The sequence below is a fragment of the Ambystoma mexicanum genome, chromosome 10 (genome assembly GCF_040938575.1).
Source record: "Ambystoma mexicanum isolate Mex_15411 chromosome 10, UKY_AmexF1_1, whole genome shotgun sequence".
NCBI lineage: Eukaryota > Metazoa > Chordata > Amphibia > Caudata > Ambystomatidae > Ambystoma > Ambystoma mexicanum.
This window is the reverse complement of record NC_090932.1, coordinates 689398641-689424074: the sequence shown is the minus strand read 5'-3', so window position 1 is coordinate 689424074 and position 25434 is coordinate 689398641. Positions and strand designations below refer to the sequence as shown.

Genomic DNA, 25434 nt, shown 5'->3' with positions numbered 1-25434 from the left:
GAGCGGGCACAGTCGAGCGTACACAGCCGTGAAGAGGATTAAAGAGAGCTGAGTGAGCGGTGACAAGGGATGGTGGCAGCAGACATGTAAGGCATCAAGCATTTTAGTTGGGCATACAGGGAGTTTCGCATGGGCGACGGGCGCAAGGAGCTTACCTTACAGAACAGATTAGCCTCTGCAGTCAGGATGAGTGGTCACGGTGATCATATCGATCCCATCCGCCATCTTGAATGTTGTTTTAATAATAGTTGGAGGGTGATTGGTTAGCTGAGAGGCAACCTCCAATTGGTGTATCAGAAGTGTGGGGACTTTCATAGTGTGGTCAAAAGCGGTAAGGATAGAGTTGCCGCCTGCGATTGGTTATGAAGGACCTGTTTAAGAGTAGAGCTTTCCTTAGGGGTGGTGGGGGACAATGGTTGCTGGAGTTGGACAGCTGCTGTCCTTGGTTGCTATACATTAGACAGTTGAGCCGAATGGGGATGGTGAGTCATCAGACTAGTCCTATCCGATGGAGGTGAGTCTTCATCCAAGTACAGGTGGGAAAACCCAAATGAAGTCAAGCATGTTGGCCTTGGCAGTAGTGGCCTGAGTGATATCAGCGTGTCAAAGTCTGTGATGGACTGCAGAGTAGATTCTGTAACTGCCGTCACTGTTTAACAATACTGGATGTAGCATGGCACACATTTTCTTCAAGTCTAGAAGCACTGCATTTGTGTTAAATTGTTTACTGCTACTACCCCGCCCACTCCCTAGGCATCACACACACAGATGTCTAATGGGTGTTTTTTCAACCAAACAGTTGAATCCTTGCATAAAGACGGGTGCTGATATGGTTGTGAATGGTTAAATCTTAACACAGATGCTTACCCCGACATGCATCCTTCCAGTTCTCTTCCTGCACAAATGCACACAACCTCAGCTCAGACGGAAATCAGCCATTTGGCCTTGCTTGTGTAGCGGGTTAATCCTGGTAGATCACAGGCCACTTCGTACAACACTTCTGACCTGGCTAAGGGCTTGGGCTCTCTCCCTCCCCACCCCCAACCCGCTGATACTTTGCTAACATCACATACTGGGGTGTAAGATGGTGCTGGCAATAGTGGGGAGATGCAGCTCAGTAATGTGGTCCCTCCAACAGATTTTCCGGGAAGGATTGGCTCAAAATATATCAACATTGTAGAGTTGAACCCGTCATCTGCCAGCCCATTCTTGAACTGCTCATGTCTTCTTGAATTATTGCACTACATTCCTGATTCGCGCATTATTTAATCAGAGGATATTGAATCTCTCGAACTGTCTAGCGTGTCCAGTTTAAATAATTGGGTACTGGGGTCCCTGTCGCTCCGATTGTGGCGCAGTTGATCTGTGAAACTGCTGAGCTATTCTATGAGATGGGTTTAATGGTATCTGCCTTTGAACTGGCCATGCATACAGCTGGTCCTATCGTATTGCAACACTCGTCCTTGGGCTTTGCGAGAGACTAAATATTAGACACACCTCTAATCATTTTACTTAAGTAGCAAATGGGCAGGGCTTCAAGCATGCACAGTCTAGACTGTCTGGCTGGCACGTGGTTGGCGGTGTTGAAGCAGCCCTGTTGATCTAGCTCCTCTGCCGAGGGAGTTCCTTTTCAAGTTCTTTCATGGAACTCACAGGGCCATCATTCTTTTTTTAGCAATGTGAGTGGTCGACAAACATCTCTAGCAAGGGAAGGGAATGGTTGGAGCTATTGGCAAAATGTGATCTATGTCCGCTTAAGAATAAGGATCCTGAAATTAACTCAACCTGGTCCAATGGTGAGCATGGTAGTTGCATTGATTATATTTTTGCCAACCCAACAATCCTGAATTTATGCCCGGAGCTTTGGGTCCACCGGTTGACGTGAGTTACCATGCAATGCTCTGCTTGAAAAGTAATGCTGGCAGGGTAAAGGCTCGTGAAACTCTGTGCTTCAATCCTACTGTGAATATATAGAGGAATCGTCTGTGGTCTATGACTAATCACCAATTTCAAGTCTTTTTTTTGACACGTAGTGGGAAGTACTGCAGCAATATGATGCGGGGTAGTAATTGGGACTTGAAATTGATGATAAGCCTATATTGGCTATCAGAATGTAGACCTCTTGTAAGCAGCAGGTACACTGGTAAACGGGGGGTCTTATTTGATCTAGTTATTGCCAATAAGAAAACAGAACTAAATACCCAGCTCTGTCAAATTAGAAGAAGTTGTGCTCTTGGGGTGATTGAACAAAGAATTAATGCCGCTAGAGTTGGAACCAAATATTAGCACTTGTTGCGTGAATATTGATTCAAAGACTCTTCCTCTAGTTCGAAGTTTATTAACTTACTGATTAGAACACACAACTCCAAAACATTTTGGCATTTGCTAAGGTCATATAGATCGGGCTCCGCAGCCATCAAAGTGTCTGGCCTTTCGGATGTGGTCTGGGGTACCTTCATAGGGGAACGTTATTGGAATAAATATGAAGATAGCCCCTTGACTAACCTGAAATCGATGATTGGGTCCTCGGTATGGAATCGCGTCAGGGGGGCTGACTTAAATGGCATGATCAAAAGTGCAAGGCTTCTAGGGCCACAGTTCTGGATGGACTGTGTAACACAGTGATTAAAACAGACCCTCTGCTCTGGGCAGCGTTATTGAAAGAGCTATTTTTGCATATTTTTGAAGAAACCGGTGTCATTTCACGATATTGGCAAAAATCTACTTTGATCCCTGTATTTAAATGTGGCCTATACCAGCAGCCTGCCTGTTACTGGCTCCTGGCAATGTTCGACTGTAGCTCCAACATTTTTTCTAACATTTATTGGAGATGCTTACAGCTTGGACTGCGGCAAATCAATTATTACATATTCAACAGACTGGCTTTAGGAAGGGTTTCAGTACCTTTCATTCGAAGGGATTGTGTCCTCCGACGTATTCCTTATCTTAGATATATATCCTTCCAGCTCTGCTGGCCTCGGAAAATTTTTTCAGTAGAGGGCGCTGCGCGTCGACGTCCCTCGAGTCGATGTCCCTCGACAGCCGCCGTATTGACGCTCGACGTCATCCTGCCTATAAAGGCCGCGCGCAGCGTCCGTTGCTCAGTTCCGTTTTTCCGCGCTTCGTTGTGCCTCGGAACACCGTTGCTCAGTTCTCGTCAAGATAACGTATATAATAACTACTATTTACCTCGATATCGATGGCATCCTCCTCCGACCCGACGACCCCTCGGTCCGGTTTCAAAAAGTGCCGAGACTGCGGGAAGAAAATGTCGTTGACGGACCCTCACAGGGTCTGTTTGTGGTGTCTGGGAATCACGCACCAGAGTTCGGAGTGTGAGGAATGCCTTTCCATGACGGCGAAAGCCTTGAAGGAGCGTAGGGGGAAGCTCGAGAGAGGTAGGTCAACTTTAACTTCCTCGAAAGCTTCTTCGGTAGAGTCGAGACGTTCGTCTCCTCACCATAAAAAACACTCTCGATCTAGATCACGAAGTGGCTCCCACCACTCGTCGACATCGAGACACTCGAAGAAGAGACGTAGGAGATCCCCTTCGTCATCTTCGTCGAGTTCTCCTGAGAGAGTTCATTGCCCCACAAAACGCAGCTCGCAAGCTGAGTGGGAGGAATTCAGGAAAAAGATGCTAAGCGTCTTCGAGAAAGCGGCCTCGTCCCCCTCGAAGACAGCTGAGGGTGATACCCCGGGTAAAAAACCCAAAAAATCTAAACGCCGCGAGTCGCAGTACCCGGCGGAAAAGTCAACCCGAAAGCGCCTCGAGCCATCGGGAGATAAAGCATCATCGACGCCATCGTCGAAAACTCCTTCGAAACAGAGGTCGGCGCCATCGACGCCGTTGTCGAAGGATTCATCGGCGCATCAGTCGATCGAGTCGACGCCGACGTCGACGCCGATATCGACGCCGGTGAAGGAAAGAACCACGGCTACTCCACAGCCAACGGTTAGACAAAAGACCTCCGACTCGACGCCGAGAACGTCGACGTCGTTCTCGAGCAGGACTCCGATCCTTTCGAGTTCTTCGAGGCCTAGTACACATTTCTCGACGCTTTTCACGGCGCCTTCGAGTACTTTCACGTCGGTGTCGACGACATCGACGTTTTCAAGGCCTGTGATGATGGCTCCTTCTGCATTGGAAATGGGGTTTATACCATTCCAAAAACCAATGTATCCCCCTTTAACCTCGATTTTTGAGGAAAGGGAGGATTCAGACCAAGATATTGATTTACAGAGGACCACATCACCAGAGCCAGAGACTTTCGCCTCTGAGGAAGGAAGATTAAAAAATCTTCAGGATGCACTTCAGGAAGCTAGTGGCTTGGACACTTCTCCTGAAGCAGAATTTATCAAACCAGACCCAGGAGAACATGCGGAGACTCCATATAGAGCTCTGATGTCTAGAATCATAGAATTTATGGGTTGGTCTGCACCTTCTCCTGCCTTTCAGCAGGATGACCTCACTGACATACTGGACAAGGGCCCACAGGAGGATCCTGTGGTTCCATTTCACTCTGCTCTACAGAGAAGGATTTTGACAAACTGGGAAACGCCAGAAATTATCCCGGCAGTAAATAAAAAACTGTCAACAAAATACAGGGTGGCTAGTTCTGACCCTGAATATTTGTCAAAACACCCTACTCCTGAGAGCTTGGTTGTACAGGCTGCAACCTCATCAGGCAGCACATCTGCATACCCCACTGCTCCGCAGGATAGGGATGACAAAAAGTATGATGCCATGGCTAAGAAGGTTTTTTCTGCCTGTAGCATGGCGTTAAAGTCTATTAACGCGACCTGTACGCTCGCTAGGTTCAGCCACACCCTTTGGGAGTGCGCTTCATCAGCGGCTGACTGCCTCCAAGAAGGAGAGGAAAGGGACGCATTTTTAAACATCATCAGGGATGGTAAAGATGCGATGTGCGAGACCCTACAAACTGGCCTAGATTCTGCTGACAGTATCAGCAGGGCCATGGCGGCAAGTACCACAATCCGCAGGCATGCGTGGTTGAGGAAGTCTGGTTTTGCCTCTGACGTGCAGACCAGGCTTTTGAATATGCCCTTTGACGGTTCTACCCTCTTTGGAAAGAAGGCGGATGACAGTTTGGAGAAACTGCAAACGTCCAAGGCAGCAGCCAAGTCATTGGGAGCTGCTATCCGTCAGAATACCTTTCGTCCTTCGGGATCATCGTGGAGAGGACGGTCCTTTCGTTACTATTCCTCATATGGAAGGGGCAGGGGACGACCGGCTCAAAGAGGCCAAGGAAGATTTACCCGTGGTGGACGGGGTAGGGGAAAGAAAGCCGCACCCGCAGGAGCAGGAGCCACTTTACCTTCGGCAACTGCATCAGCCGCTTCAAAACCACTCTGAGGTCTCCCCTCACAGAACACCAGTAGGGGGCAGGTTAACTCACCATCTGACGGAATGGCAGGCTATTACGTCAGATGCTTGGGCTCTGGAGACAGTGGCCCAAGGTTACTGCCTGCCCTTCCTACATATCCCTCAGAGTCATCCACCGGGGAACAACCCTTTGAAGCTTCCAGATCCGCTCCTCTTGCAGGAGGTTTTAGACCTGCTAGAGAAAGGTGCCATAGAACTGGTACCTGTAGCGGAAAGGAACAAGGGTTGGTACTCCCCCTACTTCATAATACCGAAGAAGGACGGAGGACTGAGACCCATCTTAGACTTACGGGAATTGAACAAATTCCTCCGAAAGGACAAGTTCAAGATGGTGACTCTCTCTCAGATCCTTCAGGCCCTCCAGCTTCAGGACTGGTTGGTATCTCTAGACCTCCAGGACGCTTATTTCCATGTGCCGATCCATCCCAGGCACAGGAGATACCTGAGGTTCGCAATTGGCAGCTCTCATTATCAATTTCGAGTTCTGCCATTTGGGCTAACCTCCGCCCCGAGGGTCTTTACCAAGCTAATGTCGGTTGTGGCTGCAAGTCTAAGGAGGGAAGGGATTCATGTCTACCCTTACCTAGACGATTGGTTGATCAGAGCTGTATCTTCGGAACAGGCTCAGAGACAACTAGATTATGTTTGCCACTTCCTTCACAAGCTGGGCTTCTCCCTCAATTTAAAGAAGTCACAGATGATACCATCACAGAGACTCCAATTCATTGGAGCAGTCCTGGACACTTCCCTGGGAAAAGCCTTGCCACCAGAGGTGAGGGCTCGAGATATTCTGCAGATGGTCATCAGATTTCAGAATGCCCAATATCTCCCAGCCTACGACTTTCTGAGGTTGCTAGGCCTCATGGCATCCTGCATATTCCTCGTGCCGGAGGCTCGCCTGAGAATGAGATCCCTCCAGTGGGCACTGAGAACTCAGTGGTCACAGTTCTCAGGAAGGATGACAGATCTCCTTCGGATCCCGGTCAAAGTAGCCCGAGACCTTCAGTGGTGGGCCTGTCGGGAGAACATCCTGAAAGGAGAAATGTTTTGGCAACCATGGCCGGAGATAACAGTAGTCACGGATGCCTCACTCACGGGGTGGGGAGCTCACGCCAACGACTTGACCATCAGCGGTCGTTGGTCTCCATCGGAGTCCAGACTACATATCAACCTGTTGGAGCTGAGAGCCATCAGACTAGCGCTGAAGGCTTTTCTGCCGTCTGTACGGGGAAGAAACGTCCTAATAATGACGGACAATACAGTGGCCATGCACTACCTCAACAAAAGAGGAGGCGTAGGCTCACTACCACTGTGCAGAGAGGCGATGCAGCTCTGGTTTTGGGCAATTCAGGAAGGAATCTCTCTATCGGCAATTCACCTAGCCGGAGAGAAGAACTTGACAGCGGACGCTCTGAGCAGGCAGAGCACAGTCTCTCACGAGTGGGAGATAGCTCAGGAAGTCCTTCAAGAGATCTTCGCCCTTTGGGGAACCCCTCAAGTGGATCTGTTCGCCACCAGTATCAACAGGAAGTGCGACAGATTTTGCTCAAGGGAATTTCCCCCGAGAGGAGCTCTAGGAGATGCGTTCGTAGTGGACTGGGAGTTCCCACTTCTGTACGCGTTCCCTCCGGTCCCTGTCATTCCTCAAATGATCAGGAGGTTGAGAAGGTTTCGGAAGACCATGATCCTAATTGCCCCGGATTGGGCCAGGAGAACGTGGTACCCGGACCTTCTAGACATGTCCATCTGCCCTCCAATTCGACTGCCATACAGAGAGGATCTTCTCTCGCAGAAGGAAGGTCAGGTTCTCCATCCAGCCATCAAGACCCTCAACCTTCACGCTTGGTGTCTGAAAGGTTGAGGTACAAGGATTGGGACCTTCCGGATGATGTTATGGAGGTGTTGCTTTCGGCCAGAAGGCCGGCAACTAAAACTCTATACCGCTGCCGTTGGAACAAATTTTGCAGCTGGTGCAGAGAAAAGAATATTGAACCCTTTTCTTGTGGTACACCTATGGTGTTGTCATTCTTACTTTACCTGGCTAATTCAGGCCTACAGGTTGGCACAATTAAGGGCTATCTCGCAGCGCTATCAATCTTTAAGCGCACTGCAGAGGAGCCTTCATACTTCAAAATTCCATTGGTAATACAATACCTAAAAGGATTAACTAATGTTTATCCCCCGAAACCTTTTCAAGTTCCCTTATGGGATTTAAACCTAATTTTAAACTTCCTAAAGGGTGCCCCTTTTGAACCACTACACTCTTGTTCATTGAAGCTTCTCACCCTCAAAACTGTTTTGCTAATAGCATTGACATCTGCTAGAAGGGTTAGCGAGTTGCAAGCCTTATCGTGTAAACCTCCACATACAATCTTTTACAAGGACAAAGTTGTTCTTCAGGTGAAGCCTAACTTCCTCCCGAAGGTAGTCTCGGAGTTTCACATCACTCAGAAGATTATATTACCTTCTTTCTACCCTCCTCCTCATCCGGGGAAGGAGGAAGAGAGACTGCACAGGCTGGACCCTAAGCGAGCCTTGAGCTTCTATATCAGCAGATTGGCTAAGATCAGACAAGCAGACCAACTCTTTGTAGGTTATGCAGGACATAAGTTGGGCTTTCCAATAACAAAACAAACCATCTCCAGATGGATTATTTTAGCCATTCTGGAGTGCTACAAATTGGCAGGAAAGGAGCCTCCTCAAAATCTAAGGGCTCATTCTACCAGGGGTATCGCAACATCCTCAGCCCTTCAAAGAGGGGTGCCAATTCGAGATATATGTGCGGCTGCCACATGGTCGTCCGCACATACATTTACCAAATTCTATAGCCTGGATTCCTCCTCTAGTCAAGAAACTAGATTCGGCAAGGCTGTGTTACACTCTGTCCATTCTGGAAGGGTAACATAACTTTTATTACTCCCGCCTCCAGTCACAATACCACTGCTATGGGAGTCTATCTAAGATAAGGAATACGTCGGAGGACACAATCCCTTCGAAGAACTAGTTACTCTTACCTTGTAACGTTCTTTCGATGGGATGTTCCTCCGACGTATTCCTTATCGACCCTCCCATCCATCCCCGCAGTATGACTTCCTGTGGGTTTGCAGCCTATGCTCCTTCAAGGTGATTAGTCTAATCCAAAAACATTACTGGGGACTACAAAACGGAACTGAGCAACGGACGCTGCGCGCGGCCTTTATAGGCAGGATGACGTCGAGCGTCAATACGGCGGCTGTCGAGGGACATCGACTCGAGGGACGTCGACGCGCAGCGCCCTCTACTGAAAAAATTTTCCGAGGCCAGCAGAGCTGGAAGGATATATATCTAAGATAAGGAATACGTCGGAGGAACATCCCATCGAAAGAACGTTACAAGGTAAGAGTAACTAGTTCTTCTATTTTAGTTCTTCTTACTCTGATCTCAGACACTTATCTTAACCCAGACACCTCATTATATTTATGCTATGTCAATTACAGCGCCGCATTCAACAGTGTTATCAGGTGTAAACTCTGGGAGAAATTGGAACTATGGGGCATTGACCCTTCCCTACTTTATTTTATAAAACCCTTGCACAATGACCGCAGTGTTAGGGTCAGGCTGTCCCAGGAGGCTGTATTATCTCAGATGCTGTCTACTAACATAGGGCTTAAGCAGGGTTGCGTACTAACGCCCCTGCTTTTTAATTTGTGTTGCTGACTTTGCCCCGGCATTGAAGCATGCAAATACCCATCTGCCACACTATGGGAGGGAATATATTATTTGCCTGACTTACGCGGATGACCCTGTCATACTGGACAGGACAGCAGTTGGCCTACAACACTCAATGCCCTCTCTAAATATGCGTATCTAAATGGTTTGACCATTAATGTAGCCAAAACTAAAATTATGACCATAGCTACATGGCAGACTGTCTCGCTGTTGGAGCCTTGTGGACACTTGCTTGGATCAAACTAACATCTATTAGTAGCTGGGCATTTACATCAAGGCTACTCCGTCCTTTAAGCACTTTGCTGATACTATCCCCTCTAATGCCTGGTTGAAGTGGCTCGTTTTTAAAGTAATTGATAAATGTGGAGGCCACTTTCTTGAGGCCAAGCTGTTGGTTTATAGGATCTCTATTATCCCTGGTGTCGTGTATGCTTTAGCAGTATTACCTGAGAAGGCTGTAAACTGGCTTCATCAACTGGAGGCAAAAATGTTGCATTCCCAGCTGGGTCTCCCGGGATCAGTCCCAATGGAGGCTATTAGAGTTGGGCTTAAGGTCTCTGATGCCAATCTTGAAAGCCTCAGTTTGCAAACTTTGGGTAAAAATCAAATTTTGTGGGGCTGTAAGCGACTCGCTTTTGAGTTGCACGATGGATCATTCAAAGCGCTATTTCGGAAGCACTTGGTAGCAGGAAAGGGAGATTCTAGTTGACCTACATCGCTCGGCTACGGGCTTGACTTGCACTTGTGAGTCTGAGGTGGCTCTGTTTCTAAGTAAATTAGGTTCTAGAATTGGAGCATATGACCGTGTGTTGTCCCTTGCACATTTGGCTAGCCTGTGTAAATATGCTGTCTATTCTTGGAAAGGATTTTTTGGAGACATGCCTCGCAGTTGCTTAGTTAAACTGCTTACACCGGCTTTGTCTCGTTTTCTCCTTTATTTGTGTTTCAATCTTTTACCTGTGCTAACCAATATTGGAGCCTGGAAGGGCATTCCTATGGATCAGCGGTTCTGTGAATTGTGCCGGTTACAAGCAGAAACGTCATATACTGCAATGTAAGGCTCTTTGGATAAACTACGAAAAGGGCAGTTTCAAATTCAAGACGTAGGAGTCTGAGCAGTTTTGGAGCATGTTATTTGGTGCTGAATCGTTAGTGGTGTTTTCCGCTGCTTACCATGTATGGCTGAGGGCCATCGCTATGATAGAAGCTTCTGCATTGACACAATAAATTGTAGGATGCTATACTGTTACTAAGATTGTATAATGCTTTTATGCCAATACAATAGCTGTTTTATTTTGATTTGTGTTGTTCTTATGATGTATATTTGAAGTTTTATAATTAGATGTTGATTTTATATGAAATTATATTACGATGTTTTTGTTTTTTATTGAAATGTTTAGTGTGAATGGTTGTTCTTAACGCAATCATATGCACTTAATCAATTTAAAAAAAAAATGATACCTCTACAATCCACGGTGGAGGTTCATGGACTCCTTGAATCTTCTGAATGTCCGAGTATATTGGATATTGTGGACAGCTGTCAGGCCTTAAAGGCTCTGCAGATGGGGATAATAATGAAGCGGTGTGACCAGGATAATATTTTCGAGATTTACGCTCATTTTTACATCAGTTATGAAGTGTTAGAGCATTTCAGAACTGCAGATTGCATCTTGGTTTCTATACTGATTACTCTATTGGGGGGGGGGGACTAGACAGCTGATTTCACCCCTCTATAGTAACGTTTGTCTCCGCATTTTATTAACTACCTTCCCTTTTTAGCGTCTGGGCTGCCTCATTCATTTGTCACTTTGAGTTTAAGTTTTTGTATTTGTTTAATGTGCTGCTTTGTTGATGCGTATTTATACTGAGCCCCAAAGAAGCCATTTCCTGTGGGAACTATTTTAGCTGGCTCTGTGTAACTGTCAGCGCACCAAATAGACCAAGCAAATGAACTGTTTCTATTGATTAATTTACTTGTTTATTTTGCTTTCTGCCAAGGCACCTAAGGCACCTTGAAGCAGCCACTTGGCACTGGGCTCGAGGCTCGCATTCGAAAAAAGACCCTCCTCGCTGAAAGACACGAGGGAGCAGATTTGTTTTCTATAGTCGTTTTTTTACTCTGGTCACATAATTTTGTTTTTAAATATAATGTATGCCCAACTTTATTTCATCATTGGCCTTACAACCGTTTCCATTTTGAGCTAATGCAGATGGCCGGAATTATAACCATAGATTTATTATCGTTTGCCATGCCTCAGTGTTGCCATTAATTTGCGGACCTATTTGAATTGAATAAGCATAACATGGCAGCTGCTGAGTCAGCCTTTTGTGAGGGACCCCTGCGGGGGCCATATGATATGAACTGGCTATGGTTAAGAACTTGTGTCGGAACTGATGGAAAACGACCAGTACATGTAAAGGAGGAGATCGAGGTCTCCATTCGGCGACAGCTTTATTTTATTTTATTGAGCATTTCTTAGGCGCTTATACAACAGAATTGTGTTTCGAAGCACCTTCCAGCAGGTTTCAGGTGAGGTGCTCCAACATGCAACAGACTCCTTTACACTACCCCTATAAACTGGAAGAGTGAAGGGAGCCCTCATCCCAAGAGCGAAACGGTTACTTTTCGTTTCTTGAAGACTCTTGAATAGATGGGCTTGCCATATATAATTGGAGGTCTGGTGGGTAAGGTAGGTTTTTGTGGAATTGTTCCGTTATAGTAAATATGTAGCAATGTTGTTTGTCTTTCAAGAAGATCAAGCTGTCGCTGTCTTTACTACACGAGAATGAATGCATGCACTCGGTTTCTCCAACGCATTAGCTGTCAGGCCCTCTTTTGTTACTTGCTCTCGTTTGAGTCTGCGATTATCCTCTCAATGGTTCTGTGCAGAGGAGGCCTCAAGCCTTCAATAAGTATACTTGCATACCACTTTTTAGAGTTTCACTGATCAAGCACCCTTTTGAAGATGCAAGGTCAAAACCCATGTGGAAAAGCTGTGCCTTCTGAAAAAACGTATCCCGAGTGTCTGCCTTACTCTTATGGTACTATTTCAGCTATTGAGGAGCAGCATGATGCCTAGTAGACATTCTCCATGATCGGTGTCATATGCAAGAGACAAATCAATAATGGGGACTGGCCATGCTTTGATGAGAGCATGATGATGCAATTTCTAATGTTTTGTGCTTGGTCAGCATGGTTGGTTTTCCAGGTGACCATATTCTCCAGCATGGGGTCTGGCATGGATTCACATGCTCATGAATATTCCCCGTCGTCAGGCTGGGAATCCTCGGTAAAAGAAAAAAACAGTTTCACTTTAACTTACAAACTGTATTTCTCCTCTAAACCAATCACTGTACTCTGGGTCATACTGCCCCCAGCCAATGACTGCACTCTCATTGAGCCCCTCCTCTGGCAGCCATCTTCAGATAGATTTTTACTGCACGTTTACGTTTTGGGAGTCCTTGTGTTTTGCTCTGGGAGCTGATATACGTTTTTCACGCTTTTTCAGTAAAAAGTTATTTTTGTCAAACAGAGCCTGTGTGCTCTTTCTCTACATTGGCCGACAAGCTGGGATCCATTTGTCTGTGAATTCTAACGCCCCTCGAGGGCAGGAATCATCGAAGTTTCATCGAAGATTCCTGCCCCTCGAGGGCAGGAATCATCGAAGTTTCATCGAAGATTCCAGAAGGCCATCAGACTTACTCCGCATTCCAGACCATGTCGGAAGAGAAGGAGGAGGCCAGCTCCTTTTTCAAGCTCTGCTCCAGCTGCGGAATGTGTTTGTAGAGGGAAATCGCCTCCTGTGCCTCTACTGTCTCCATCCCGATCACAGGGAAGCGTATTGCGAAATCTGCCTTGGGTTTTCTAAACAAACTGTGAAGGATTGCCACAGTAGACTGGCGGCGTGGATCAGCGCCATCAGGGGCATGTCTCACCCAGGACCGGCCGGTCCGAAGAGCAGACTTCTAAGTCCTTTTGAGGGTGCTCCGTCCATGGGGGCCCAAGACAAGGCCAAGCACTGCGAGTCAATTTCTGTCGGAGGCACTGCACAAGCGGGTCCCGAGACGGGCAGGACGCGCTCATCTTCACCATTTGTCTCCATGGTTCCAGCTCCTCCTCAAAGGGGAAATCGGCTAACCCGGGGAAGCTGCGGGAAAAGCCAGAGAAGGTGCAGGAAAAGACAGACGTATGCCAGAAGGCCCAGGTGGCCCAGGTGAAGTAGTCGACAATCGAGTTGGTGGTGGCTGCCCTCTCGAAGGCCAAGGTGGCTGTCCCAGCCAAGGTAGCCCCGGCAGTGCCCAGAGTATCCCTACCCCTGAGAAGAGGATGCCATCCCTGAGCCTGAACCCGACACCCCTGGATGCAAAAAGGGGGCAGGGGAAGGCCTCAACCATACTCCATGGCACGGATATATCTTCCTCGGACGAGGAGGACGACGACTGCAGAAATCCCAATGGAGGTGACGACGGCAGACCTGCCAACGGCGCAGGGCCCAGTAAGCCTACCGCCTGACCCCTCTGAGGGATGCATCACTGGACATCCTTTCGACATTGCACACCCTGATGTCGAAGATTCAGAAACTGATGCCGATGACACTGCTGGCCCCGGACCAACCTCCAAAGAAAAAGAGGAAGCGGCACCCTACGCCGCTGCATAAACCGCCACACATGTCCCACCCCCTAGAGACACGGGGACGGACACGACGGCTGCTGGCACGGACAATGACATGGTCACAGCAGGTGGTTCGCCGCAGTGAAGGGATTCTCCCCCGGACGAGGTGGGGTTGTTCCATGCCATTGTCGCCAGTGCGTCGGAACTCCTTCAATTGACACCAGAGGAGATCAGAAAGGAAGGTTTCCTATATCGGCGACGTAAGGCCAAGAGGAATACCATCTTGGTGGTGCCTCTACTGGACGATGTTTGGGAAGGGGGGGGCCTGGCTTTGATGAGAAACCCGGCTACATCCCCGGCCAAAAGGGATCAGCTGGAAAAAAAGTTCACAGCCTTCCCCGGACTCAGTGGTCTTGGCGGCAGCAAGTAAGAAGTTGTTTAACCCCTCATCTTCCTCCATCCCTCCGGATAGCGAAGGAAAGAAGTTTGATGCCATGGAAAGAAAAGTAATCTACTCAGCGCCGTCAGTAGTCGAGGCAGCCAATGCCCTTGCAATCCTGGCCAGATACAACAGGGAGCTGTGGTATAAGATGACCCCACTGCTGGAGTTCCTACCCGACGACAAGTGGGTTGAGGCCCTGTCCATCCTCCAGGAGGGGGAGGTGTCATCGGACCATGTCAATTACAGTGGCCCTGGACGTCACGGACACAGGGTTTCCGATGGGTAGGGAATGGTGTCTGCCTCCGTCGTCGTGGCTGGTTGAAAGCAACCAACATTCATTAGGAAGTCCAGACGAGGGTTCTGGACCTGCCCTTTGATGGAGACAACCTCTTTGGAAAAGCCGTTGATGAGTTGTTGTAGGCCATTAAGACGGACGCTAAAATGGCCTTGGGCACTCTTCGACCCCGCCTGTCCTTTTGTGCATCCGGTGGGAAGTCTGGCATATTGTCGAAGGGTTTCAGTGGAGGTTCCTCTTTGTACCGTCAACTCTCCCAGTCCATGATCCAAGAGGCCTACAAAGGCCGTTCCAGGGCTTTCGGTGGAGGTAGCTAACGCTGTTGTTGCTCCCAAGATGGCACGCAGGCCCCGAAGCAAGACTGAACCGGCCAGGAAGTCGGGGGAAAACCAACCATGTACCCCGGTGGCAGGCCGGCTGGTGGGCTTCGTCAGCGAGCGGAAGATCTCCACCAACCGATAGATGCTGGACGCTCTCACCCACGGACACACCCGAGTTCCAGCAGAATTGTCTGCGGATACCTCCGGTGGCCAGGCAGGAGCAGCACATCCCCCAGCTCCTACAGGAAGTACGTGTAATGGTCACCTGGTATCCACAGGGACGCCACCCAGCCGGGTTACTCGCTGGTATGCTTCTCAGCTTTGCCCTGATGTGATCTGCGGGGAAGGTTCTGCCTGAAAATACAGGAGGAGTGTGTTCAAGACTGACCGACTGGGGTAAGTATCCTCCCTCCACCCCTGTATGATTTCAGTCCCTCTGGCGCCCTCTCCTCACCTTGTGGTAGTATTAGGCGTGCTGTCCGTCCTGCCTTCTTTGCAGGGGCGCGTTGTCTTTCATGGGCGAGTGCGGTCCAGTTACTTCACTGATGCCGGCTCGTATGATATTGTTCAGGTAGGTCTTATTGCTGTTCTTTAGTTTTGTTGCTATCCTGCATGCCTTTCTTTGTTTAAAATGTCTTTTTTTTTTTTTTTTCTCCCTTAGGTATGCGGAGCTTCAGCACGGCAAACTGGCTTGGTTGAGCCCCGCTTGTAAATGATGGCGCATTAAGAGCGCTATGATGCGGTAAGTAAGCGCTATGTGCAGCGCTGCGAAGTCTTGCCTTTGCTAACCTGTGTTTTCCTTCCTTGTAGGTTGCGGTGTTCTTCAGCGCGAGTGGTGCCAGCCGAGAGGCGACCAGCCAGGTAAGCCTTTTGAGCAGTTTGTAATTTGTAAATGTCTCTACTGCTTTCTTTAATGTTGCCTCTATCTTCCTCTTTCAGGTCATTCTGTCCAGGAGGCGTGTAGATTCGAGGAAGCTGTTCTCAGTAGCTGCGAGTGTTTAAAGATGAAGACTGCAGGTAAGATGCTGCTGCTAATGATGTTCCTTTTGTCTCCTTGCAGGTTCTGCTTCTCCGAGGTTGGAGGGAATAGCTGGACACGGTGAGCGTCACGTTGCAAGCTGCAAAGTAACGCGAAGCATGTTGTCTTGCTCGGGTGTGGTTTAAATAGCCCCAACAAAATAGTCCAGGTAAAGTAGTCCCTAGGCTACCACACCCAAAACACTAGACCGCATAGCTTGGTTCTTAGGAACCAAGCTATGTGGATGCCTCCATGTTGGCTGACAATACAATAAAGTAGTTCCCAAGCACATTGTTTTTCATGGTGTATGAGCCTGGCGCCATAGGTGCCAGGACTGGCCCCATGAAGGCTTTTGAAGAGGATGCCAGGCTCTAGAGGCCCGAGTCCTCACTCCATCTGGCCAATGGGTTTGCCAGAGGGGGTTTTGGGCGAGGGTCGTGACAGTACGTGCCATGATAAGAAAAGGGGCACTAGAGCTGGTTCCAAAGCAACTCCGGGGCTCCCAAGTGTACTCTAGATACTTCTAGGTAAAGAAGACGACTGGGGGCTGGAGGCCCATTCTAGACCTGCGGCGTCTCAACAAATGCCTCAAGTTCCAAAAATTCAGGACGGTCACGTTGTAGCACTTGCTCGGCCAACTGGAGGAAGGAGACTTCTTGACGTTGCTGGATCTGGATGACGCCTACTTCCAATGCTTCTCGTGATTGGGGACGTGGAAGTTCCTATGCTTTGTGGTACAGGGAAGGCACTACTAATTCATGGCCCTCCCCTTCGGACTGAACTTGGTGCCCAGGGTGTTTACGAAGTGCCTAGCACCAGTGGCGGCCCACATGCTTCTACAGGGGATATGCGTGTACACGTGCCTTGACTACTGGCTCATCTGTGCCAAGTCAAGGGATGTGGCCGTTGAACACATGGAGACGACCGTCCGGATGCTGACGGATCTGGGGTTCTCCGTCAACTATCCAAAGTCCTGCTTGATACCATCGCAGAACATGCTGTTCCTGGGGGCCAGGCTCAACATGGTCTCCTGCCTGGTGGCTCCCTCAGAAGAGAGGATAGCAGCCCTGCCTGGCAAGGTGCAACGGCTGTTGGCACTGAAGACTGACGTGGTGCGGACCATCAAGACTCAGCTCGGCATGATGTTGCCGTGCATTTACCTGATCCGGCTCTGCAGGTTGCGGATGCAACCCCTTCAGGAATTCCTGGACGCTCGGTGGATCCAGGTGTCCGGAAGCTTCGCAGACAAGACTCCTCTCGACGAGGACAAGATGGTGGGCATGTGCTCCAACTACGCCGGGGGCACAGGTTTCCAGAGCCCGCCAAGACGGTCACCACAGACACTTCCTGGAGGGCTGGGGAGCCCACACCGGACGTCTCCACGCCAGAGGTCTGTGGCTGCCAGAGGAGATGGATCTCCACATCAATGTCCTGGAGCTGTGGGCAGTGTTCTGGGCCCTCAAGCTGTTCCTTGCGACCCTCAAAGACAAAGTGGTGAGGGTCTTCACTGACAATACCACTGCAATGTTCTAAAACAGTAAGTAGAGAGGTACCAGATCCCCAGCGCTCTCCAGAGAGGCACAGGACTTGTGGCACTTGGCCGTCGCCCAAGAGATGTTCCTCCTCCCTTTTCACCTGGCAGGAGTCTCAATAACACCATCTCTGACTCCCTCAGTAAGGAGCTGCGCTCCTGCCAAGAGTGGGAACTTCAACACGATCAAGTGGACCGCCTCGTCCTCAGGTGGGGCAGACCCCAGATCAATCTGTTTGTGACAGCGACAAATTCCAAATGCCAGAAATTCACGAGCAGGTTCTACCAGCCAAGGAGCATGGGGGACATGTTTTCCTTCCCGTGTGAAGGCCTGTTTCTGTACGTGTTCCCTCTGTCGCCTCTCCTGCTGCGAGTCATCAGTCAACTTAAACAGTGGCGATGCAGGATGATCCTGGTCGCCCCGGCATGGCCAAGGCAGATTTGGTACCCCGATCTTCTCAGCCTGTCAAGGTCACCCCCAGATCTGCTCTCCAGAGAAGGAGGCGCAACCCTACATCATGATCCTGGGTCGCTGAACCTGAAGGCTTGGCTCCTGCAGCCTTAGAGTTTGGAGGGTATGAGTTGACGCGAGACTGCAGGGAGGTCCTTGCCAAGGCCAGAGCGTTGTCGACTCTTAAGTGCTACGGGCACAAGTGGAAGCATTTCGTGACATGGTGCAGGACGCAGAAGATAACCCTCTGAGGGTCACGGCCTCACAGATTCTTCCGTACTTGTTGTCCTTGGCCAAGGTGGCGCTGCCGTACGCCTCTATCAAGATGCATCTGCCAGCTATCTCCTGCTGCACCAGGTCCCCAGGACTGTCTTCTCTTTGGTCCCACCGTCTAGTCAAGGAGTTCCTCAAAGGACTGTTTCGATCTTTCCCGTCGGTGAAGGTGCCTGCCCCGGCGTGGGAACTCCACGTGGTGCTGACTAGGCTCATGAGGGCTTCTTTCGAGCCTATGCATCAGGCCCCTCTCAAGTTCCTCTCATGGAAAGCGGCTTTCCTCGTGGCCATCACATCTGCCCTATCCTGCAAACAGTCGTATCTGACTTTTCACGACTTGAGAATGGTGCTGCGGACACACCCCTCCTTCATGCCAGAGGTTCCGTCGGAATTCAACCTCAACAAGCCTTTGGTGTTGCCTGTGTTCTTTCTGAAACCTTCATTGCCGGCTGAAAGGACTTTGCACTCGCTGGATGTGGCTCATGCTCTGAAGTTCTATGTGGCACGCATGGAGAGTTTCCGGAAGACGTCTCAACTATTTGTGAATTCTGGTCCTGTCAACCATGGGAAGGCCTTGTCCAAGGCTTCCATCTCCAGGTGGCTGTCCGGCTCTTTCACACTGTCATTGGTTGGCAAATCGACCTGCTGCCCAAGCCGTCCGAAGGCCCATTCCACCAGAGCGATCGCTGCGATGATGGAGTTCCTGTCTGGTGTGCCCCTGCTGGACATCTGCAGGGCTGCTACGTGGAGGTCCATGCACACCTTTACAAGATTCTACTGCATCGACAGGGATTCCAGAGAGTTGTTCAGGGTCGGCCAAGAATGCTACGCAACCTGTTTGCTTCAAGGTGAGCCTGTTCCGGAGGTAAGAGGATTTGCTTCTGTTGAGCCTTGCCACCTCCCATGGTTGTGTAATGTTGTACTGCTATGTATATTTTATTCATGAGCATGTGAATCCATGCCAGAAGCCCATGCTGGAGAAGGAAGAAGTTACTTAACTGTAACTGTTGTTCTCCAGCATGGGTCTGGCATGGATTCACATGTAAACCCTCCCTCCTGCCCCTCTGCGGCTCTTCTTGGTCATACTGCCACTTTACTTGCTACCAAATCTGAAGATGGCTGCGAGAGGAGGGGCTTAGGAAGAGGGCAGTCATTGGCTGGGGGCAGTATGACCCAGAGTACAGTGATTGGTTTACAGGAGAAATACAGTTTGGAAGTAAAAGTGAAAATGTTTTTTCTTTTACTGAGGATTCCTGGCCTGACGACCAGGAAAATGCATGAGCATGTGAATCCATGCCAGACCCATGCTGGAGAACATTAGTTACAGGTAAGTAACTTGTTCCTTCTTCTGGTGCAGTCTCAAATGTTCACCCTGTTGAGCAATGGCATAAGTGGGCGACATTGCTGAGTATGTCGTTCTTTTCTTTGTTGATATGGGTGTGGGGGGGGGTCTCCTTTTTAACCAAATTACCTTTTGAATATTGCACCTCTTCTCTTCTCGGATTTTACTGCTACGAGTTGCACATCTCGAAAGAGGTCCCAATTGCCAGTGTTTTAAAGGCAATTTTACTGTGTCTAAATTTCTTTGATATTTCCCAAAAGCTCTTGGAGCCCGTTTTTCTTAGTATTCTCTGCAATGATCTATCTCTGGAGGCTTTGGCGCAACTGCAGAGTCCTCCCCTAAAGTAGACGGTGATCAGTTGGAAATGTGTAAAATGGGATTGTAAAACGAGATCTACTCTATGTAGTTTTTCATATGCCAAAAGAAACGGGAGTGCAAGTACCCTTCAGGGGCTGTATATTTTTGTAAGATATTATTTAATATACAGCATAGTCAAATTAAAACATTTGGTAATGTTTATTTATGAAGCGCCTATACACAAGGCAAGTGTTGCAAATCGCTCATGGAGGGAGGAAACAAGGGGGAAAAAACAGTCATTCAGAGCCCTTGAATTTCTGAGTGATACAAGTCTGCAAGGCAGAGTAAGTGCATATATAACAGTTAACAGTGTAGCTAACAACAAATGGGTCCGATGACGATTCTGCAGTTTTTCCTTGTGCATTAGGTGCCACCATGGAAGGAGGGGAGGCAGGGAAGACAGTAGAGGAGAGGGGGGAGAGGAGGGAGATGGGGAGGCGTGGGGAACAGGTGCAGGGGTGAGGGGGGAGTCAAAGTGTGCCCCAGTCAGTAAGAAACTGTGTTAAGTGCTGAGAGATGCCATTCTCATGGGTAAATTGGCAAGTACAGGCCCAGAGGCAAGTGTGAGAGGACTGCACAAGGCAGGAAATCTCTGGTGCAAGTATAGATTACTACAGGCTTTCTTTCCTTAGGACAATATTCTCTGAGGTACACCCGCTGCCCAGTCAGCAAGCTGTGTGGGGAACAAGGAGCAGGAGGGGGAGAGGGATAGAGCAGAGAGGGAGGTTAGCAGGTTAGAGGGGAGAGAGAAGGAAGAGGAAAAGTAATGTCTTAAGGAGTTTCCGGAACTTAATGGGATCAGGCTGAAGACAGAGGGCAGCAGGGAGGTTTGATTTGAGTCGTGGCCTTCAAAATGCATTTGCATGCAAAAAGGACGAACATGGGTGCCCTTATCACTTAAAAGCGTTGGTAATACAATTACAAGAGAATGTTCAGATCAGTGCTCTCCTTGTAATTGCAATTTGGTGTAGTATTTGAGCCTATGCAAGGTTGTTTTGTGAAATCCACCGTGATATGGTTTGGGGTATCTGACGTTGCATGGGTGTCATTTTAGGGGGGCAACAAGGGTGTTTGTCTCCCCCAACTTTTGTGGTATCACCATTTTGTCCCCATTCATTTGACAGGGGCAGCTTTCCTTTAGATGTCATGTCCCCACCAACATTTTCAGCAAAGTTAATTCACTGTGAAGTTGGCATTTATACATTATCGAGGGATTGACTGCACGTGGCAGGAAATCTCTGGTGCAAGCATAGATCACTACAGGCTTTCTTTCCTGAGGACAATATTTTGCTGGCTGAGTAGGGTACAGAGGGCTCATGCTATACTAGTTTTTAGTGCTTGCCCAATCCTTCTGTCCTGTGGGGTTTTCTTTGCATGTGGCTGTGTAGAGCTTCTGCTGCTGCTGTTTCCTGACGGTCTTGCTCGCAACTCCTACTTCTGAGCAATTTTTTAGCCTTTCCCTGGTGCTGACTTACATGAGTGTCTGTTGCCAGTCTCTTAGACATTTAGCTTCAATCTGCTCTGCTGCCACCCCTGACATTTCTTGAGCCTGGCTTCCAACTCATCACAGGTGTCCTTCACATTCGAATTGTCTCATGCGTGGGTTTTGTGAAGGACAGCAATAGATTGTGACTTTTGCACCGCGCTCGGAGATCAGTGAGCGTGCAAACTCACTCCACCACCCATAGTCCAGGAAGCATGACCGTTCTTTCACTCGTTTGTCACCAAGTTCTGATTCATGCATTGGTCTTTGTGGTTTTGCTGTTTCCTGTGAGCAAGATGCAAAGGTGAACGTTGCTGGTCTAGACCCCTTCTGACCTGCTAGAGAAGGAAGATGAACGGTTTTCAGTCTCACAATCTCCTGCTAGATGGGTTTCATTTCTGATTGTAAACCATGCACACGTTTACGGAATAGCGAATTCTAGAGCTGGTCACGGGGTACTCTGAACATTGCAATGCACCTTACAGGACAGGATTCTTCGGGACACTGGGCTTCTGGAATGGCTGATCAGCAGCGTCTTGTGCTGCAAATGAAATGATCACATATGCAATAGCTTTTGTCAGACTGTGACTTAAATGTGTGCTGTCGCGGTCAACTGGTGGCCAGTGCTTTTCAGGATGGGAAGCCAACAATAGAGGCTGTACTTTTTTTGTTTTTGTTTTATAAAGCCAAGCGCCTCCCACTTTGAGTAGCGTGTTGAAACGCCAGTACTGGAGGGAGACTCACCCATCGCATGTCTGAGCATCCGCAGGGGCGGAAAGACCGGGCATAGTTTTTATTAGCTGCGCCACTTCCTGTAGTCCTTTCATCCCAGGCTTTGTGACAGGCCCCTCGACTTGGCCGGCCCATAACCCCGGCATCTGTCCATTCATAACTGTAGCCAATACATACCCATAACTCATTCCCCCTTTCCCCCAGAAAAGTGTAGAATGAGACCTGGTAGTTTGTTGGCATAAAAAGGCTGCAGAATTTATTCCACAATAACAAAAACCACACTGCACACATTTGTGGAAAAATTGTTCGCAAGATGCGGCGACTGCTCCGTGTTCCCAGAACATGCTTCCCCCTTTCTTTCCTGAGAGTCTGTAAGTAGGCCCAACTCTCCCCACCTTGTTGTCCGAGCCTCACCTGCCCATGCAGGTGCCCCTGAGCGGGGAGAGTGCCGTTTCCTTTGGGGGAAGCTGAGCCGTAATTGTTCCTCCCCGACGCCCCTGCCGCTTAGGCTCCCAAGGGGCGCTGGGTCCAAGAAGGGCGAAGACCCTTCCTGCTTTCTCCTGGCTCCTCCAGAGTCTGTCTCCTGTGTTTGTCTGGCCAAACACCGCCACACCGCCTAGTCGTCCTGCGATGCTGACGACCAGGTGCCTTGCTGGTTTTGTTCGTAGGGTTGGTGGGTGGTAAAACGAAACCTTCCGTAGTCCACGAGCGGGGTCCACTATTGCAACTGGATGCTGTTTTCTGTGAGAGCCCCCGCTCTCTATAAAGGGGGAAACTCCTCCCCTTTCTTTTGTTTGCCCTTTCGCGGGCTTTCCCCAGTAGCTGCCACGCTTACTGGTTTCGCGGGCTTTTCCCGCTTTTGGCGCTCTCCTTTTCGCGGGCTTCTGCCCGTTTTGCCGCCTTGTCCCCGCGCCTCCCCCATTCCGCTGAAGGGAAGGGGGAGGGCGAGGGACCCACCAAGGAGACACTGCCCAGGTTATCGGGGGTGCCTCCTCCATTTTGCAGGGCTTTTGTCGTCGGCCCTTGCATTCTTAGTTGAGGAACCGTTTTATCCAGACTGTGCTGCAAACCTTCTTTCCCTTTTTTACCCAAACTTGTGGCTAGATCTTTCTGCGACAGTGATGTTTGTGCCATCCTGTTCAATCTCTACTCTACATTTAGTCGCTCTACCTACTCGGTCACGGACATTAATGTCTTTCCATCTCCTGCAAGCATCCTCTAGGCGCGGCCAGAGTTTTACGTGCGGGCTACTGTTCTCCCTAGCTCTTTTGATGATCGTTTTGGGCAATTTCTTCCTTTGGCTTGATACTTGACATTTCTGATATTATGCTCTGTCCATAATATAGCCCCACTGAATAACCGTAAACCACACCAAATTCCACGGTCTCTAATTTTGAGCCCCATGGTATGCAAGTTTGCCAGGAACTCTCGCATGCAGTGGCTGTACTTTTTGGAAGCTGAAGGGACCCACCCGCCATGCATATCCAACGTCAGTTCGACTTGTACATTAAAAATGATCATCATGACCCCTGCATTGGCGTTTGTGTGTTTGGTAATTAAATGAAGGCAGAGTCCGAAAAGAGTGCTTCTTGCATTGTTTTCTCCTGCACCTGTAAATGGGGTGGTCAGACCTGGGGAAACTGGCTTGGGCCTCCCCACCTCTGAGCGCATCCTTCTGTAAATCGGGGATGTGTGTGCTCTGGGATGCAGCACCTGCTGCCATATCACATTCCAAGCGCACACATCCTGAGAAATCCCGCGAGATTAATTGGAGCGTGCAGATGACGTTTTATGACTCTCGTCACACACAGAGTGCCATTATTTTTTTCTCCAGTTGCAGAGACAACTGGCACTGAAAACGGCGGGAAACAAATTGAATTGCTTTCATCTAATCAAGAGAGTACATTTCAGTTGGTAATCTCGGCAAAATAAAAGACCGTATTTCAGGCACACTGCAGAGAAAGTCTCACTAATTCTGGTTTTTATATTTAATGATGTCAAAGTAGAAGACGATCAAATGCCCTTGAAGAAAGCTGTCACATTGGTGTACACTGGTATTGCTTGATACCTACTGGATAGAACCGTGGTCTGACAAATACTAGTAGTGCCTTCCTGCCTGTGGACATCAGAGAGTCTTTCCGATTGACCAGCAGTCTCCTCAGTTTTGATTTGGATGCCAAACATTTGTGATGAAAATTCCTTGCATCAAATTTACCTGGGAAAAATTCACACCCACGGCCCACCCCCCCACCCCCACCTCCCAATAGCTTGAGAAGGAGCATGGAAGCTGAATAATTTAGGAACTCGTTATTGGTACTGATGGACTGTAGCGCAGTCAATTTACTGAACGAGTCGAGCTCCCCACCAATAAATTACGAGCAGTGCCTTTTTCGTGTATCTGCCTCACAGAGCTGGAGAACCGAGTGCACAGAGCACTTAGTCTCCATGTGCTGCAAATTTGCTTGCAGCTCCACCCAAATGTTTCTGCTAGTGGAAGACCGTATTCGTGTAAAGGCTGCGCCCTGATACCCCCGGGTACGCTCGCGCATTATAAATAATAAAAACAAACAATGCACATCTGAGCATCTCCACCGAATACATAAGGATCAGAATTGCACAGCGTGGACTTCTTGCATGCAAGTTTGAGCAGAAGCGGTCCTCTCTGCTATATGCTCTATACGTAAAATGACCCCCTTACTGTGTCTTCCTCCTCGGAGGGTGAAGATGTGGAGTGTCGGGCACAGATCTGCCAGCGTTGTTGGGAGCTGTTAAAGAATACACTAGGAGTGTGTATGTAGGGCAGATTTTCAGCTTTAGCTGTGTAGGTTGTGGCTAATGCTTAGACTAAAGTGTAATGAAAACCAGTTCTGATACAGTTTCTGGTATATAAAAAGGGTCAGTGTAAGTGGGGTGTCCTTTATAAATGGAGAATATGCATGATAAGGGACCTGGTAGCATTCTTTTGCTGAAGTGTGTCAAAGATGGCTTCAAGAACATACCAACTATCTAAGACCGTTCAAGGTTTTTTATTAGTTTTGGGTCCAAGAGGCTCTCTAAGGCTGTCACTCTCTCTCGTCTAGAGATGGGCATTTTATCCCTGAACCCTGGGATGGTTGCTACAAATCAGTAACCCCTACTATCTAATTTCGGTCTTGTCTAACAGTGATGGCTTGAGGCACAACGCCTTATTTAGTCTTTCTCAGGCAACAGGCTAGATGGACCCTATTCTAAATTCCCCAAGATAATTTGGGCTTTGGATTTGGGTACCTTTTAAGACACCGAGCACCCACTTGTCTTAACCTTGCACCCACAACTTTTCTTCTCCCTAAATCTCACTGTCACTCATGTGTCCTGCTCTCCTTCCCTCTACTCCACCCACCGTCCTTTCTCTTGCACTCCCTGCCACATTTTCTGATGTTTCTGTTTTGACTGCCTTCCACCACCCTCCGCCGATTTACCTCCT

At 48.8% G+C, this 25434-nt stretch overlaps 1 protein-coding gene across 1 annotated transcript in view; it reads left to right on the top strand.

The window, feature by feature from the left end:
* The window catches only part of RASA2 (RAS p21 protein activator 2), a 1321178-nt gene that overhangs the window by 151041 nt on the left and 1144703 nt on the right, over nucleotides 1-25434 (top strand). The window lies entirely within an intron of this gene.